The sequence below is a fragment of the Anolis sagrei genome, chromosome 5, assembly GCF_037176765.1.
Source record: "Anolis sagrei isolate rAnoSag1 chromosome 5, rAnoSag1.mat, whole genome shotgun sequence".
NCBI lineage: Eukaryota > Metazoa > Chordata > Lepidosauria > Squamata > Dactyloidae > Anolis > Anolis sagrei.
Window position 1 is genome coordinate 147364385 of NC_090025.1, and position 17833 is coordinate 147382217.

Consider the following 17833-nt stretch of genomic DNA (forward strand, 5'->3'; position numbering starts at 1 on the left):
AAAAACTCACCTCATATGTTACATGCTAATAGCAGCTTGGAGCATATCCCTTCTGTGGCGACAAAGCTTTAATAGTGTTCATAGTTAATAATATAGGATTTAGGAGGGAACTGGGATTTTTAATGTACTTTAATGGGATGACCCAAGTGGAGTCAGTTGAGTGCACTATTACAAAAGAGTTTCTTTTTAAAAAAAGAATCAGGTCCGTTCTTGGAGAGTGCTCTGGTAATCGGAGGTGCATCTTGATGTTTTGGTAATTGTGTTTTAGCTAATATTCTAGTTGTGACTACTATGCCAACTATGCCTTTTGGACCAGATGTACCTAGTCATTATCTTTCATGTCTTGATTAATATAAAAGTTCAGTTGCCGAACTAACCTCTGTGTGTGTTCATTAGTTATGAGGTACAAATGATTACAAAATGCAACTGCTGTGATTAGAAACACATAATTCCAGTGCTGCATTATCAGATAGTTCAGTGAATTGCAATTCATTTGGGGTCCATTTCAAAGTGTTGGTTTTGACCTTTAGGTTGCGATATGTTTTTTCGCACACCAAGCTTATACCTCTTCAGACCATCCTCAAACTTAACTGGGTCTTTCAATTGTCTGGACAGTAAAATAAAGAAGTAACAGCCATAGAAAGGGAATACAGGAACTTTTTCAAATAATGGCGGACAGATCTTGGTTCATCCTCATTGCTTTTGTTGGCTGGTTGACTGTCTAAATTGAGACAATAAGAGATGGTTAAAAGGGTGCCAAGTGCCCTACTTTATAATGGAGAACCTTCTATTTGTATCATTTTCAAGGAAGAGTCCTCTGTTTAAAAGCCAGATGTTGGTGATCTCTCACTCTCCAGATATGCTTAACTACATATTTCGTCAGTAATAATTAGAATTGCCAATAGTAAGCATGCTAGGATTTGCAGCTGAATAATATCTGGGAGTCTATGTCTTCTCCATCCTTGCTTTTCTGAAGAGCTGTCCAACTCATACCCAGTTTTATATTTCCAGAATCAAAAGAATGTGCAATTCCTCTCTGTGTGTACAGTTCTTCATTGGTAAGAGTTAAATATTCATCAAGATCCTATAGAACTGCAAGTCTCAGTAGCCCTGATAACCCTATTGGACATTGCAGTCCAATAATAGCTGGAGAAATCCATGTTTCCCACTCTTGCTCTATATTTTCCTTCATTGTGCAAGGAAGTATAAAACCGCCTGATAGAAATGCTTCCTTTAGCTATGTATTATCTTCTTGTGCTGTTTTATATAAAACAATGAAGAAGGGATTAAGACTATCCAGAGATCAAAACACATCAGGTTTTTAAACACGTAATTAATAAGATGCTTTGCACTGATAGTTGATACATATAATTTATCTGCCTATGTGTATAGATGGTGTAGACAGATAAATTACATGCATCCAACTATCCGTGCAAAGCATATTATTAAATACATAAAGAGTTGTGTACAGTAATTATAAATCAATTAGTTTTGTAAGTGAAAAAGGAAATGTTTTCAGTCACCTTGTAGAAAAAGACTGACATCATAATTTTATTTTGCAAACCATATTCTGGGTTAGATTCAGGTCTTGCTCTATTCAGGGGATCTGGTGAGGTCAATATTGCCACCTTATCATACTGCTGGCAGTAGCACTTAGGTTCACTGAGGGGTGTGAGAAATCTGGCTCTTCATGCTCCACATCATCCGGATCCAAAGGAGGGCGATCACATGGGGGGAAGTATGAGTGCACAGCTTCCTCTCATAGATTGTATGGCAACATGGGAGTTCTCCTGTGTTGCCCTGCTGGTGGCATGTGCTGTCTTCACCCTCCTTCACCCATGGAGTCGGCACAGCATCATGTGATGGCTGCCACTGATTTTAGCCCAGTGCAATGAGATCGTAGGTCATGACTAACTTCTCATATTTCAGTTAGTCCATTCTGAGCATGGATACAAGCCTATATTTTCACATAACTACCATATTTCTTGTAGAGTTCTAGGACCCATTGTGTGTGTTTTTTCCTTTTGTACATTCTGTTTATTTAATTAAATTACAGTTAAGTTAAAAACACAAAATCCATTATGATTAATTGAATATACCTACTGTTTTATATTAATCTGCTTTAGAACCAGTATGAAGCTGTTGATTTTAAAATTTAATTTGCATAATATATTAGGTCTATAATGTGTAATTTCAGTTTTCATATATGAAGAACAATTGTGTCGGTGAAGTATAACTTATGTAAAACTGGTAAGTCTGAAGTAAATTTGAGTTTGATTCACAAAGTCCGTGACCTTTGCTCGATACCATCATTTCTGAACCTCATTTATTTTATTTTTTTAAAAAATTGATTGGATTATATTTTAAATGAAGCAAGAAGTATTTTGAATTTAGTGCAGTAACAAACTACACGTTGAAGGGTATTTTTTTCCAGAAAGTGAAACAATTGCTCAGCAAATTCCTCTATTATTGAATATGTGTGCTTTCCTTATGTGTAGAAAATGAAGCTTAAAAATGTTTTATCAAAATATTTTGCAGATTTAGGTTGAGATGTATCCATCATATATTCATACCAGTCAATTGACAGGGTCTGAATTTGATGAGTTTTGCTTAATTTCCATAAAATCATATTATTTGGGTTCATCTACATGGGCTTATGAGCCTACACTCAATGTTTAGTTGCTCCTGGCCGTTCCCCATGATGTTCTGGAACTTCCATTACTTATTGCAGGGTAAACTGAGTTAATATGGTTTAGCCTCACATTAGAAAAAGTTGGGAGATACTTTGAGTTGTCCTCAATGCATGACCAGGATTGATGAGGATCGGTCCATTGTCCACATGGGCAACTGATGCCATCCGCTTTCCCCTTTACTTAATGCAAGGAAAGGGGGATGGATCAGTCCTGTGTTGCTGCTACTGTTACTGTGATGGTCCAACAGGGCTGGAGCTGCCTTGGCTCAACTGGACCAGCTGGACTCTGTCCTGTTTCTACTAAGGGTTGTGGATGGTGTCTGTGGTTACTTCCAGGGCTAGTCCAAAGCACTTCTGCTCTAAACTAGTGGCAAGTGAAGATAAGGCCTTAGTTTTATTCATTTCTGCAAAATCAAATTAAATGAATTGCCTTGTATGTTGACTTTAGTTCTTCAAGTGGAATAAACACCATAATTTGGTGCTATATCTTTTCTTTTTCTATTTACTGAGAAGCTGCTAGGGGCCAGCTGTGAAACCCTGACAGTTGCAGTAAAATAATGGGTGTGTGTGTGTGTGTGAGGGGGAATAGAGTAAGTGGGGGGCAGGCAAGCAAGCAAGCCGGTAGACAAGTGAGTAGGTGAGGTGCAAGCAAGCAGAAGTAAATGGGTGAGTGGGGGACAGACAGGTATGCAGGCAAACAAGTGGGGAATGAGCAGGCAGGTGGATGAGTGGGAGGGGCTTGTACTAGTGGGTGAGCAAGCAGGGGCAAGTGGGTGAGCAGCAAGCAGGGCAAGTAAGCAAGGGTGATGGGTAAATGGATGAGCAGGGGGAATAGGTGAGCAAATGGGGAGCAAGTGGGGGCAGGATGGTGAGTGGGGAGATGGCACATGTGCTAGGAGAGAGAGAACTGCATGCCTCTTCTGGCATGCATGCTATAAAGAATGGAGATTTAGTTGTGAACAAATCCCAACGGCTGCAAAACCAAAAATAATAGATTGAGGCTTAATTGGGGTGTATAAATCCCAGCAGTTGTCAACCACTTGTAATAGAATGTGGCTTTAGGTAATTAAAAACCAAAATCAAAAAGCTGTAATGAAAGCTGGAACATTCTTCTGCCCGGAAAACCTTTCGAAAGAACTCTGGCACCCACCAAACTTAAAAGCAATGTCAAGCCCTTGGCTTACTACAGGTATCTTTAGCTAGAATGTGCTGGATTCGCACTCAGGACTGTGCATTGAGGTAACACTGAAAGGCTTTCTCCTTTAGAATATACGCTGCCACCATTAGACCTTTTACTTCTTCAGTAGATTGCTTTTAAAACTTCTTACACTGAGGCACACATGAGGCAGATGTTGTGAACAATAAAACAATGATGTTTATTTAAGAGAACTTGAACTTGAAGATTGTCTTAAAAGTGTGTGGTTTCTTTAAGCAGTTCCAAAACTTAGTTGTAAGTAACACTCCTTTTTCCCTCCAGAGATTACTGACAGGATTTCTTCTCTGAAAGTAACCCCAAACTCCACACAGACAGTCCTTTACTCTTGGGATCTGTCACTCCACTCCCCAGCTATCTTCCCTAATAACTATAAGCTTCCTACTAGCTATCTTTGCTAGCTAACTGAGCACTTTAGGCCTCTCTCACTAATCTCTTCGCCACTCCAAGCTCCTAGCTCCTTCTCCTTTGACACCCAGGTTCAATCTCCTTGACAGGGTTTGAAAACGTCCCCTTAAAGTCATTTTTTTCTTTTCTAAGTTAAGCTCCGCCCACTCTCTCCCAGCCAATCACCAACTCCTGTCATTTCCTGCCAAGTACCTAAGCTTGCCCCTGTCAGGAAATGAGATTTTAAAATGGATGCCCCCGGCACCCTTTCCAAAATGGCTGCTGAACTTCCTGGACCTACTTTCCTAGGCTTTTCCTAGCCTAACGGGTAGGGAATTCACTACACATGCCATAGGTTTGCCACCACTGCTCTAATCTGCCCAAAACAATCCTAGATGTCTAATGTACTTGACTCCAGAATACAAGACTAGGCTTCATGTTTTCCTTGCTTGATTATGACTATGTGAGATGCACAGAGAGAAATGTAGATATGTAACTTGAACAGGTTTATTCATCTGATTCATTTCAATGTAGTATAAACCATATTTATTTCCATTGCTCTTTCATGTAGCAATTTTGGATTTCCCTCTCTCTCTCGGATTATAGGACATATCTAAACTTGATCTATGTGTTTGGTTTTTTGTATGCTAGAACCAGGGCATAGCACACACTCTGACTTTACCAATTAAATCCATAATTGCTAATGGGGTAGAGGGGAATAATTGGTCAAGTTTTCTTTAGGATTCTTGTTAATTAATAATAAACACTTTTTAAACATGAACATTTTGTTACTTCCTGCCAAATAAGGTCTTTGGCAGTTTTCCACTGACAGGCAGGCCTTTCTAGGTCCCATGAATTAGCACTGCTCCATTTTTTGGCAATAAACATTAAAGCACTTACTTTCATATCTTTTCCAATGTTTTGTAATTAAATATGGCACACTGAGTGAACCTTGTTTGTGTTCTATCATTTCGACTAACATCAACACACGGAGCATTCAGTATGTGTCATTCAGTTAGAATATTTTCCTCCCACCTGTCAAGACTGAAAAGTGGAACTTGCTTGATTATGACTTGGCTAGCAGTAGAGTACCCCTTGACCTAATAATATAGAGTTAGTGGAAATTTGAAGGAACCCCATCTGAACAGATGTGATATCTTCCAATTACCTCAATTTGGTAGAGAAAGTCTGTTATCCAACGTTTTCAGATGTTTTAAAATGTTCCAGGTTTTTTCTACCCTTCCCACTTTCCCTTTTTGTTCTCAGTTGGATAAACTTGTCCAACTTCAGTTACTGCAGACATAGTTAACATTCAGTTGTTTCAGAAAAGGGAGAGAGGAGGAGAAGCTGGAGTCTTGTCCTTTTCTGTAGGTTCAGGAAATGGCAAACTGCTGCAGTCTCTCCTAGTTTGTGTGTTCCTCATAACTTTTGCTGTCTTGACAATTCTCTATTTTTTCTTGGCTACAGTTGTCCTGTTTTTCATCTGTGAAATGTTGCAGAGTGTTTATGTGCTATACATGCAGTGCTGGGGTATACATCTGATTTCATCCACTGGTGAAGAAGAGATTTAATTTAGCCTTCTACTCAATTTATTTGAGATGAGATGGATTACTAATATATGATTTAGTCATTTTATCATTTATCAAGTGATCAGTGCAATAAGAAATGATTGGATTAAGTTTCAGTTGTACTGGCATCAGTGCCTTTGACAAAATGGAATACTTGCCTGGCCGGGAAGGGGGGGGGGGTTACTTTTTAAAAATTCCATTCATTGTCAACCTCTGTCTGTGATGTGCAAATAACAAAATATAGGCAGTCCTTGAGTTACAAACATCTGACTTACTAATGACTCATAGTTAAGAAGGGGAGGGTGACACAACAGGAAGTGAGAGCAATATACCCCTAGGAAGGGAAATTCACTCCTCAAAGAGTTATCATGGAGAAAATGTGTCTTTATTGAACTACAACAAGACAAATTTTCCAAATTCCAATTATCACAGGGACAGAAAGTGAGTGGAAATCTTCTGAACAGGGGGCAGATAACAAAACAAACACCACGGTGATGTTAACCCTTCCTATGCTATCCAAAACATAGGCTGGATTTACACTTTAAAAATGTTCCTGTTGTGACTTAAAAACAAAGTTAAGGACAAACCTACAGAACCTATCTTGTTTGTAATTTGGGGACTACCTGTATAGAAACTAATGTATAATCCTTTAAATTAATAAAATCCTTTAAACTAATAAAATTGCTGGTAGAGTACTAGTTAATTTGGATTATAAACCCAATAGTGAAAACTCATAGAAGTATTTTAAGAGAGCGGTGGTTATGCTTAATAGACATATAGTTGAAAGGTGGAAGTGCTGATTCCAGGAATTTGTTCTCATCATGGATAAATAGTTCTCATAGTCTTTCCTGTGTGATTACTAACACATTTAAAAAAAATTTGATTAGGAAAGAATAAGTCTTGTTATTACGAGTCAGAAAACCTTCAACTACTCAAAGATCAATCAGCAGATCCCTATATACCTTATAAACCAGTGGTTCCAATTTTTTTTTTTTTTACCATGGATCACTTCGACCAGGGACCACTCTCCAACATTAGTACCAAAAGAGTTACGAATCGGTTTTTGGTCAACTTTAGATTCGGTTAGGGGTGCTTATTCAGAAAATTGCATTGGATAGACCACATCAGCATTAGTTTCTGATACAGAACATATGCCATGGTCAGCAACAGGGAAGGAGTGGCAGAAATAAAATAAAATAAATAAAGAAGAAGGAGGCTCCCAGATGAGATTTTCGTCCTTGCAACCCACTGGTGGTCCACAGCCCACAGGTTAAGAACCACTGTTCTAAACCAAGCAAAAGAATGAGCAACTGATCTTCTAGTTGAAGGGAAAAAACAAGTATTATTGTTCATGGCAACACATAATGCCCCCCCCCTTTTTTTTGTTATTATTCAAAGCTTGAGCAGCATTGGCACCTGTCATTAAGTACAGCAGGCATTTACAACTTCTCTTTCTATCTTCTTCTGGGGTTGCCAAAACAAAAACTGGGAAGAGCTCCTGGGCCTTTAGAGGTTGTATTTAAGAGAAAGAGTTTCTGTAGATGTTGTTTGTCATACAAACAGAAACCCTCTCCAGTTTTTAGTCCAGCAAGCCAGTGCCCACCATTTATCAACGAGATCTAAGACTGGTTGTACAACCATTGCTTTATGGAGAAGAACTCCTCTCTTCCCCTAATGGGATCTCATTTGGGAATGATATTTCAATGTGGTCTCTAGTTTTATTGCAATGGTTTTTGATTATTGTTCAACTGGGTAGTGAATCTAGATGGTGAGTCTAGATCTAGAAATCTAAAGCCAATCAGTGGTGTTTTTTTTTTTTTAAAAAAAAAAGATTATTCAGTTTAAGTAATGTTTGTCCCTGGGATCATTTTGACAGCTACTGATTTCTAAATAACTGCTGACACTCAATACCACAATTAACAGTTGTGTGATGTGTCACTGCCTGACGAATAATTATTGTCAGTAAGACAAGACTGAAAAACATCAGCTGTCTAGCCTCCTGCTTTTTACAGCTGCTGTATGATGATGCAGCTCCTTCCTGTGGTGGTCTGCAGATATTGCAAGAAGAGCTGTTACTTGACTGCATAGAACAAAATTCTTGGAACTCCCAAATAAAAGAATAAAGAATTCAGGGCACACCACACATTCCTATTTATTGTTTTGCAGGAGATGTGTCTTTTTTTGAAAGCACACACCACAACTTGCATCGAACATTCATATTGAATTGCCCTAATAACATCATTACATTAATACCAATTTTCTTTTTGGTTTCTTATTCCTCTTACTATCAAGGATGAGCACCTTGCTTTGTGTTTATTTATGCTATATTCTTTTTAAAAGGTTAGTACTGGCTATCTTCTTTTTTGAAATGTTCATACTGTCAATTACGATAAACATTTTTATCACTTAACAATTATTTTCAGTTCAACTTGGAAATAAAGCAAAACTAACAGGATGGTTTATTGGCTTAATTGCTATATCTCTGCCAGAAAGTGATGGAATAGAAAACAGTAGGACAGGGGTGTAGCTTATGAAAGGGGAGATGGAAACATTATCCCATAGTAAGGATTCTGCCATCTCAAGGAAATTATCCTTCTGTTCCCAATAAAATAATTTTATTCGAGCATTTAGAAATACAGTTAAAATACCACAAAGAGAAATTTGCCAAGTGAGTGTGAACAAAATTAATGTAAGAATTCTAAGTAGGCTGTGCACAAGCTCTTTGAATATGACCACTCTAGAACACAGCACATTTGCATATATGTGATTATAGTCACTGAGACTTTATGATCCTAAAACTGTATCTCGAAGAAAACTGGTGCATAGAAAGTAAACTGCACCGATTCAGTTGTTCTGAAGTTCTGGCCCTGATTCCATTCCAACAATTTTTATACTGGGCAGTTGAATACAATCAGTTAAATTTTTGTAAAATATTTCCCACTTTAGCTTTGAAATATGCATGAATTTCAAAGTATTTATTTATTGTGACTGGAGTGAAACAAACAGTTGTATTGTATTTAAAACACACACACAAACACACAAAGTTTGCAAACTTGGTATTCTATTAAATGCCCTTTGACCAGTAGCTGGCCACATGAAGTGCCTCTGGTGTTGCTATAAGAAGGTCCTCCATTGTGCATGTGGCACAATGTAGTAGTAGTAGTTGCTGCTGTCTTTGTGTGCCTCCAAGTTATCATCAACTTATGGTGATCCTTTTACAAGGTTTTCCTGACCGGATTTATTCAGAAGACATTTAGTATTTTCTGTTGGTCATGGGAGTTCTGTGTGCTAAGTTTGGTTCAATTCCATCGTTGATAGGGTTCATTGATTGTAGGTGAACTATAAATCCCAGCAACTACAACTCTCAAATGACAAAATCAATCCCCCTCTTCAAACCCCACCAATATTCAAATTTGGGCATATTGTGTATTTGTGCTAAATGTGATCCAGTGAATGAAAATACATCCTGCATATTGGATATTTACATTACGATGAATACCAGTAGCAAAATCACAGTTATGATGTAGCAATGAAAATAATTTTATGGTTGAGGGTCACCACAACATGAGGAACTGTATTAAGTGGTCACGGCGTCAGGAAGGTTGAGAACTACTGCATTACAGTGTCCAGAAGAAGCAACAGTTTCCCAGCATAAGCCATTGACTAATGCTACCAGGGCTACTTTTTTGCTCTGATCTGAGACCTGGTCTAATTTAAATACAGCAGTCAATTGTAATAAACAGGATTTTTCAAAGTTACATCATCAGGTAGAACATTCTTTTCAACTGTGATGTTGGATGGTCTGTTTTATAAATAAGATAGAAATCTGCAAAAGACAATTTTCATTCTGCAATGTAGTTTTCCTTCCTTCATTTCATAGCTCAGGGGAAAAGTTGTCTCTGAGCTCTCATTAATATGACCCATGGAGGTTATGGAAGGGTCACAGTACTAGGCAGCCAAAGGTTGGTACATGCTTGGCAGCTATATTTGTTGAGTCTCATGCTGGCTGCCAAATTAATGCCTGGAAAGACTGTCCAGAATTTGCTTGCTGTGGAAAATGTACAAATTTCTTGTATTCATGGAACCTGGCTGTAGCTTGTACTTGGCTGTAGAGTGTTGGCACTGTAGTGCAACAGCCCAATAAACCCGTTTGCATGAAAAAACATGCATAAGCCAAGAAAGTATGGGTTTTTTGTTGTTGTTCTTGCTGGCTAGATTTTCAAATCTGAGTTCACTGTGGAATCTAGTGTGCTCTGTGCTGTACTATCACACCTCTATGTGTCTGATTGGTAAGTAATTATTATGAAGGACAGGTATGAGAAAATATGAATATGAATGGGAAATATGCTTATTTCTCATGTCCAGCACTTTATTCATTCTATTTCTATACCATTATGGGTCCCAGCAGTGAAAGATTAAATGAATCCACATTGCTAGGGATCATTAACAGGTTTTGTCCAGTGAAGTACTATCCACAGATGCAAGTGTTTTTATGTCAGCCTTTCCTCCATGTAAATGAATAGGTGAAGTTATGCTCTAGATCTAGGACATTCCTCCATGGTAGGTCACCTCTGAACTTAATAACCACAATTTATAGAATGGGTATTCCGATTTGTCCTTTTTCAGCTGTCTTTCAGATTGTATTCCTCCTGTCCTGTTGATACAAGTGAGGGCCCTTCCACACTTATCAAGAATATCAAGGCAGAAAATCCCACAATCTATGCTTTGAACTGGATTATCTGAGTCCAGACTCAGATAATGTGGGATTTCCTACTTTGATATTCTGTGTGAAAGGGCCCTAGGGAACACTAGCTTTTCTGATGTAACATTGTCTACTTCAGTGGTTCTCAGCCTGTGATCCCAGATGTTTTGGCCTTGAACTCCCAGAAATCCTAACAACTGGTAAATTAGGCGGGATTTCTGGGAGTTGTAGGTCAAAACATCTGGGGACCCACAGGTTTAGAACCACTGGTCTACTTCATAAATAATGACTTGAACCCTTAGTAGTTAAAGGAGGAAGATGGTTTAGCAGAACCATGCTAGCTTGGAACTCATTCACATTATATAAATATAAAACCATATTCCTCTGCTATGCTGCATCCTATGGAATCATGGGCCTTGTAGTTTGGGGAGGTACTCAAACTCTCTGGCTAATAGTGCCCCTCCCTAAATTACCAATCTCAGGATTCGATTGGATATTGCCATGAGAGTTAAAGTGGAATATTATGCTATAGTTGTATAGCATGAACACTAGTTAAAGAGTTCTAAACCTCCTAAAGAGTTACAATCTCATAAAAACTGCATGGAGGGAGAGCAGAGATAAAACATTAACATGCTGTTGGAGTGAAATTGCCAGGACTCCTCTGCTTACAGCTAACATACTTTAGCTCACAACAGGACAATGGATCTAGGCACTGCATGGCCTGCTTGCTGCCAAATGAACCACCACTGCCAGCAAGAATGGCAGGCTATTGGAGACCATGTGGACTTGGGCCAGTGTCACTCTTCTTACCACCTGGCAGTGAATCTGGTCCAACAGCACAACAACTAAGTATGTTCCTGAAAACCTTCATTCTCAAAATGGGGGACACAGAGATGGAAAAACATGTAAGAAGACTGGCTTATGAAGTTATGTGAATTAGCTGAGATGGACAAGCTGATGATACTGATAAAAAAGAAATCCTTGACCAATTTTAAGAAAGACTGTGATGGGGGACAAACTTCTACTATTTTTTTCATTTAGAAAAGTGGTTATATAGTGATTTTTTTTAAGGGAGCAGAAAATTGAGAAGTTAAAATCAACAGGCAGAAAGAGTGAGGCTTATAGATTAGTTTTTACTGATGTATGTAGTATATGTTTAGCAGGTGGGTTGTGTGGGGTTATAGTAGCTAGGATGATTGCATTCTGTTATTGTAGTTTAGTTTTTTATATGAAGAAAAGCATTGGGAGCTGTTGTCTTTTGCTTTGTGTAATTTGTTTTTCTGTATATGTTATTATTTGTGTGTATGTTTGAAGGTTTGTTTTCTTTAATAGAAATGTTTAAAATGGGCATGAGCATGTTTTCTTGCCGATAGAATTGGATTTTGTCCAAATGCCTTCACTGTTCTATGTGTAAAAATCCTTCCCAGCTCTGTCATCAAGCAACTTCAAGTCAGATCATAGCAATGCACAACAAAACAAGCAAAATGGGTCAGGAAGATGTCCTGGTAATTGGTATTTTGTGGCATTATACAGTTCTGAGCAAGATGACTTTCCACTGTTCAACCCAACAAACAAGCTGATTAGATGCATTGGGGGAACGTCACTGCTGCCAGTCCAGGTCATGGTAGATGACAGGACAGTCCCTCATCACTACAAGAAACTGGTTGCATGTGCATGGACGATACGTTTCCTGCAGCCAACCCAAGTCACTGCTGCCAGTCCAAGTCATGGTAGATGGCAGGACAGTCCTTCATCACTGCACAAAACTGGTAAATCTTTCCTATTCTACTTCCTCCCCAGCTGGGTGGAGATACAGACATAGCTAGATAGGCTAAGAATGAGCATTAGAATTTGCATATTTGTCCCTCTTCTCTTGCTTATGTGCTACCTTCAGTCAAGAGATCATGGGTTAATATTTTGGTTAACCACTCAACTTTAAACCAGATTTTGCAATTTGGGACATAACAGGTGACTCTGGTTTAGAAAAGGTTTGAATTTCCATGATGCACTAGTCAGGAAGTGGTCTAAGGATACAAACCATGCCAGAGGTCTCTGTAAATAGAAAAGTCTGTTCCCTGTCCATGTTATCAATCAACATCTGAGGAACAGAAACATGCCCTACAGCCAATTTTGTATCCCTATTATTTCTTCATGTGAATAACACATGAAGAAGGTTATAAAGTTGAAGCAACTCTTCTTTGAGTTGCCTCCATACACACAATAAAACAGCAGTGATCATACTGTGGACTGTTTTTTTTTAAGCCTACAACATCTCCTTTTTTTAAAAAAAAAATTAGGTGCATTGGGTCCATGGGGAATGTTTTAAAAGAAAGTAACTCTACAAACCACCTTTGAATGAGCAGGAAATGTGGTCCGTGACAAGGCAAAACTGTGTTTGCCAAAGTTTCTGAGGCAGTGTGAAGTAGTAGCGTGATGGCAGACGTGATGGCCATGGGCACTGATGAGTTACCGAACTCATTGTACAGGAAGTTTGTCACTTGCTTATAGACATTATTTTGGTTTCTTAAAGGGGATTAGCAGAGGAAATACATGAACTTCTGGGTGACACTAACTTTTTGGTGTAAGATTTGATTTCACAGAAGATCTTATTATACAAATAGGATGATACAGCTAAATCATTTGCTATCCTGCAACTGTATTAAATCCCCTCCACCCCCACCAAAGTGAGTTATTTCAGATCTTTTCCAATTGTAGTTATGTGTGAAATTTATATCTTTATTTGGTCATCAGATATTGTATAATTTCCTTTGCTTTTCTTAAGTAGAATTACAAATAGTTCAAGAATTTTTGAAATGATAATACCAGAGGAAGCTACTTCCTTGCTTAAATTGCCCTCTCCTGTCTAATGTTTCATATTACAAGTAGTTATGGTCTACTTCTCACACACTCTGGGACCACACAAATGCAGGATTTATTCTTGTATGCTGTCATCTTGTTGAGATTATTCTGTTAGGGCTCAGATAATTCTGGCTTCCTGGCGATGGTGTAAGTAATTTGCGCTGAATGTTGTTTCATAAAGGACAGCAAGTTAAGGGGGGAACACTTTAAGGAAATGAGTAAGTCAACAGTTCATTCCAGAATCTGATTACCAAGAAGCATTAGCAAAGTTCAGTTATGACTCTGTGAATATAGTTGGCAGTGACTAACACTTTCCATGTGTTTCACTTAAATGTAACCTTCCATGTTGCTTATCCATCAATGTAAAATTTCTAACAGAAATGATAATTGAAAACTGAATGAACAAATAAACAAGAAAACATGTTTTGCCAATGAGGATGCCTTTCCACTTTAACTGATGAGGCACAACTTCTCACAATAATTGGCACCCAATCAAAATAGATGCCTTTTAAATAAAGGGCTGACTCATACCCTTTTATCTGAAACATCATCTTTGTCATTTGCATGCTGGCTGTGGGAGTGAACAGTGAGTTTATTTATGTGTTGGTTTGTAAGGAATTTCTTTCAAAATAGAATAGTAAAGGAACTAACTGGAAGAATGCACAAAGCCATGTTCTCACTTTGGCTTGGCCCATTACTTCCTACGGTATAATTGGAAATTGAAATATAAAACTGCGTAGCTTAGGAGCATTAGATAATTATCAGCTGTTGTAGCTGATAGTTCTATTTTAAAATAGAAGCCTGTGATGGAAAATACAGATTAAACCAATACCACATCTGGAATGCAAATGACATGGGGAATGGGAGTCAGCAGTGAAACATTAGAAGAATGTATATGAGGCATGTAGAACTTTAAGCAGGTGCTTATTTAAATTGCAAATACCTCTGTATTATAAATACTTTAGAAATGTCATGTATGTACTAGCAAGTGAAGTAAAAAGACAAACAGAAGTGAGAGTAATTAGAACACAGAGTTGTGTGATAAATTAATAGAAATTACTGGGAATTCAAATATTTAAATTTTGGTTGAACATAGGAACTAGAACCTGCCTTACTGTGAGTTGGCGTATTGGTCCATTTATATTTTCAGGATTTGAGGTAGCTGTAATTCCCAATTTTATTTGCCAGTGTGTGAATAGATGCATTTTACATTCACAGGATATGCTATAGCATTGAGTTCCAAACCCTCTCCTGTGCTTCCTCATGATGAATTTATTCTGGAGGTGCCGGATCATTCAACCTTATCACACAGGGGACTTTACCCCTCCCCCCCCCACCACAATTTCATCAGAAAGCTAGCTGTGAGAGTGGATAGTGTGTTTATTTATGTGTTGGTTTATAAGGAATTTCTTTCAAAATAAAGTAGTAAAGGAGCAATCACACCATTGATGTCCCTGTGCTCCTTCTGTTTTGTTTGTTTGATTGTTTTTTTGAACTTAGAAATTCTGGCTTCTGAGGATATCATTAGAAAGAAGTGCAGATGACTAATGCTTCTGTGAATAGCCATGCAAGATGTAGTGCTAATTTGTTTACTTCTCAACATATGATGGTGTGGAGTCTAGTTCAAAAACATTGTCTTATTAATGCACTTGCTGAGCTTTAAAGTGGTGAGATGTTTTAAAACCTAGGCTATGTACTAACACAGCTATGTGTTCACATCAGACAGCAATATTTCTTTCTTGTTTCTAGTTGTCATCTCTGGTTCAATCTATCTCCCACCTAAGCTGCCATCTTATTTCCGCTGTTAACATCTTTGCTCTTAACTGTCAACACAGTATATTTCTAGAATATAAGCAGTACTAATGTGACCTCTGTGTATGTGTTATTTTCACAGTCCTGTGAGGGCTTTCAGCACTTTTAAACATAGGTGGCAGGACCAATGAAACTGTCTAACCAGAGCAAGTAGCTGGAATGCTTGCATACAGTGAATTAGAAATACAGTTACTCAAAGAGTTGTGAACAACAAATAAAATCTCAACTACACTCACAATCACACCTTTATTACTTTATTTTCAATAGCTCTGGAATAGGGTTATTTGTACAAGCTTCACACTTTCAGTAAACTCACAACAAACATAAAATCCATCTGGATCGGATTACCTAATTTGATATCATGTTCTTTCATTAGTCAACTTGATATCTACAAGCCGTACATGAGTGCAATAGCACCCTCCTGCTTGTGAATGCAATCAACTGGTGTAAAGAATCATACATCCACTGATATTGGTGGTAGTAATATATATTATATTGGATTGTTTTATGCTGTTGGATATTTCTTATTTAAAACTTTGCCCTTTCCCAAAAGGTGGCTGAGGGAATAAAAAGAAAACTATGTAAAAACAGGGGTAGATAAAAACATTTTAAAAGGTTGGTTTAATATAATACTCTAGTCATATGCTCATAACATCTTGTTTGGGCTACTCTAATGCACTGAACTTGGGGCTGCCTTTACGGATAATACAGAAGCTACAGTTGGTGCAGTGGGCAATAGCTGAGTTGTTGATTGGAGTATCATGTAATCAACATATAATTTCCAAGGAATTCCAATGGCTGCCAATACACTTCTGGTTTTATTTCACTTGTGATTACATACAAAGCCCTAAATGGCTTGTGATCTTGACACTTGAAGTAATGTTCTCTTTATATATGTCTGTCCCCAGACCAACGTTTTGTTAGTTGCATAATCATTGCTTTCATGTGGGATATACTTCAGAGAAGTTTGTGGAAAAGCTATCACTTCATGTGTTCTGCTACAATTGTGCAGATAGTAACTGTGTTGATTTGTTAACTAGTTGTTGACTTGTGAATGAGGATGCATACCTTTAATTATGATGTGGTATGCTGGATTCAAATTGATCAACATTGCAATTGGAATCCTTGGAGTGCTATGGCTGTGGCACCTGGACACCAAAACTAGTTTTGGTACTGCTAAATACACAACCCCCCTGGGTTTTATAGTATATTGTCATCCATATTTATTATGATACCAAGTATGGGGCGATGAACGAATACACAAAAATTATGAAAAGTAGTATCATGCAACTGTACAATTGTGTACTAACAAAAACACGAAATAGTGTATTGTGTCTGTGCATTTTTATATATTGTTATATATTCATATGTTTTATGTAACTATGATGTTATTGTTTATTGTTCGCGTTTTCGGTTTGTGTTTTTGGTTTTTCTTTATTGCAATTGTCATTTGGGCTTGGCCTCATGTAAGCCGCTCTGAGTCCCCATTGGGGAGATGGTGGCGGGGTAATAAATAAAGATTATTATTATTATTATTATTATTATTATTATTATTATTATTATGAGCCAAAGTTCAAAATCTCACAGTTCTTCTGGTTTAAAAAATCAGGTGTGTACCCTAGGAAGGACAAAGCATGGGTAGTCTACAAGGTAGGGCAGTAAGTAGATAGCACAATTTTTGTTAATAGGGCTCTATTAGAGGAACCATCAAATAGTAAGAAGGGCATATCTCATGTGTTCCCATTTTCAAAGGACCTTGTCAGAAAGGCCCAAGGATTCTTCCCACATTGGGGCAAATCCATGGGCTCCTGGTGCGGGGTATGGAGAAGCTGTCACTTCACACCCTGCATCACCCACCTTGTCTTCCTCCTCATTTCATGGCGGGGGGCGGCGGGGGGGGGGGGGGAGAAGCATTGCCATCAGGCTTCCCCCCATTGAAAGGAAGACAACATGGGATGGTTCTCATATTGCTATGGTGGCGGTGGGCACTACTTCATCTCCCTTTTTGGCATGGAGCCCAGTCAAAATCCCTTTACCTTGTGTGAAGGGCTCTGTGCCAGAAAGGGAGGTGAAGCAGCATATGATGGGCAAATCGACCTGTCTGATGAGGCTGAAAGAGAACAGGATTATTATGCCAATATGCTAATAGACCATAGTGCGATAATGTCAGTTATAATTCATACACGTAAAGATCTTCAGCCCTTACCCACCTTATCTTGTTCACCCATTTTTTCAGTGATTCTGGGGCACATGCATGCACTGTGCTTTTCCTTTTGTTTGTTTGGAGACTGAAGGAAAGAATAAGTCAAAAGGTAACTGTCTTTTTGACATGCACGTGCTATTACTGCTAAATTGCCTTCTAGGAATCACAAGCAACTGCCAAATAGATGTTCTCTTGATGTGCACATAACTTGTAAGTTGAAGTGAAGTGCTTGTTTTCATAGAAAGTGCTGGAAGAAATTTAGAAATGTGTGTTTTTCTTTATTGGATCTGTCACACCTCAGAACTGTAGGAAGATACTAGGAAGCTTTTTTAAAAAATTAAGTAAACTTAAAATAAAAGCCACCTAGAAGACTGAATGTCATATAGGATGCTTAAAG

General features: G+C 38.2%; 1 protein-coding gene across 16 annotated transcripts in view; it reads left to right on the forward strand.

The window, feature by feature from the left end:
• The window catches only part of NAV3 (neuron navigator 3), a 619870-nt gene that overhangs the window by 356571 nt on the left and 245466 nt on the right, over window positions 1-17833 (forward strand). The window lies entirely within an intron of this gene.